The following is a 490-nucleotide window of genomic DNA, read 5'->3' on the forward strand; positions in this document are numbered from 1 at the left end:
AAAACACACATACGTGTTTATGTTTGCGTTCACGCAGCTTATATACGTTACACGCTCTATGTCCCTCCATGACAGCGTTACAATTTGGAACGTACTCTCGAGCAGGATGTCAGTCTGGGTTCAATATAACTTCATTTTACTTAGCGTCAGTTCACCTATGTCACTGTCAAGTGAGCATTGTGCTGTAAAAGGTGACTAAATGTGGGTAAGTGGGAAATAGGGAAGAGAGAGGGAAGGGTGGAATACAAGTACTTGATTAATTCATGTTTATGATCTAGTAGTAAAAATTCCCTTTCACTCCCGATGGCTATTACTAAAAGATATCTGTATGTAGCGAGGGTTTTCCCCACTGCTGAGTCTTGCTGGGAAATGCGGAGTCGTCATACCTTAAGCTTAATTTCACGTTTTTACTCCTCTTGCTTCCATGACGTGCTTATCACAATCAACACCTGCTTTTATAAAACGCAAAAAGATGTGTGATATAGTGATT

The sequence above is a fragment of the Penaeus monodon genome, chromosome 21 (assembly GCF_015228065.2).
Source record: "Penaeus monodon isolate SGIC_2016 chromosome 21, NSTDA_Pmon_1, whole genome shotgun sequence".
Taxonomy (NCBI): domain Eukaryota; kingdom Metazoa; phylum Arthropoda; class Malacostraca; order Decapoda; family Penaeidae; genus Penaeus; species Penaeus monodon.